General features: G+C 41.3%; 1 pseudogene; it reads left to right on the top strand.

Moving 5' to 3' along the window:
* The first annotated feature begins 737 nt into the window (after nt 1–737).
* Nucleotides 738–1,241, top strand: LOC122740179 (annotated as a pseudogene).
* The last annotated feature ends 250 nt before the right edge of the window (nt 1,242–1,491 follow it).

Genomic DNA, 1,491 nt, shown 5'->3' with positions numbered 1-1,491 from the left:
TCATATGTGAAATTAACTGAAACAAGGAGCAAATCTTGTTAGTAGACTATTATAGGGGGTACAAATTAATGCAAATAATGGATTTTGATCTGGAAGGCAACTTAGAAATCATCCAGTCTAAAACATTTATTTTAAAATGAAGAAAGTGAACCCCAGGGGAAGCAAGATGGTATAGTATACAGAGCCCTGGACTTGGAGCCAAGAAGACCTCAAATGTTGCCTCAGATAATAACTAGCTATGTGACCTTAGGCAAGTCACTTAACCTCTATCAGCCTCATTTTCTTCATACATAAAATGCCAGGATTGGACTTAATAGCCTGTGATTTAATGATTTGCTCAGGTTCACCCTCCCCCTGCTCCACACACACACCCCTAATGAATCTTTGAACCAGAATTCAAACCCAGGTCCTCTGACTCTCAATTCCATGTACTTCACACTGCCTCTGCTACCTCTCAATTCAGCATATGTTTTAGAAGTGTCAGGAGTTTCAGAGGCCTTATGACTGGTGTGGGAATGTAAAATAGAAAGAGTCAGTCTTTGGACAAGAAATGATTGATTAAAAGGTGAATAAAAAGAGTTAATGCCAGGACAAGTGCAAAGATACACTAAGCTTCTGAATGTAGGGATATGGGTCCTACTGCCCCTCCATATAGAGATACCAGTTGTGGGGAGGGGATAACAATAAGAAGTAGTCAATTCTCTCTTCCCTTGAGCCATCCTAGGAAATCATTTAAAATGGTGAGGTACTCTCTTGATCCAGAGAACCCCACAACATCATGCAAGTCAAGGGGTTCATATCTCTGGGTCCACTTCAAGAATACCCGTGAAAAAGCCCAACCTATCAAGGGCATGCACATCTGAAAAGCTACCAAGTATTTGAAAGATGTCACATTGAAGAAACAATGTGTTCCCTTCTGTCAATACAATGGTGGAGTTGGCAGGTGTACCCAGGCTAAGCAGTGGGGTTGGACACAGGGTCGTTGGCCCAAAAAGAGTGCTGAGTTCTTGCTGCATATGCTTAAAAATGCAGAAAGTAACACCGAACTGAAGGGTTTGGATGTGGATTCTCTTGTCATTGAACATATCCAGGTTAATAAGGCCCCCAAAGTGCAACGGCATACTTACAGGGCTCATGGTCGAATCAACGCATACATGAGTTCTCCTTGCCATACTGAGATGATACTGACTGAAAAGGAACAAATTGTTCCTAAACCAGAAGAGGAGGTTGCTCAAAAGAAAAAGATATCCCAAAAGAACTAAAGAAACAAAAGCTTATGGCACAGGAGTAAATGTGGCACTAACATGCAAATAAAAGTGAAATTAAACTAAAAACAAAAAGAAGTTATTAATTAACTCTTACTCTTTTTACAGGGGCAACTAGGTGGCACAATGGATAAAGCCCTGGCCCTGGATTCAGGAGTACCTGAGTTCAAATCTGGCCTCAGACACTTGACACTTACTAGCTGTGTGACCCTGGGCAAGTCACTTA

The sequence above is a fragment of the Dromiciops gliroides genome, chromosome 2 (genome assembly GCF_019393635.1).
Source record: "Dromiciops gliroides isolate mDroGli1 chromosome 2, mDroGli1.pri, whole genome shotgun sequence".
Taxonomy (NCBI): domain Eukaryota; kingdom Metazoa; phylum Chordata; class Mammalia; order Microbiotheria; family Microbiotheriidae; genus Dromiciops; species Dromiciops gliroides.
This window is presented reverse-complemented; position numbering and strand designations above follow the sequence as displayed.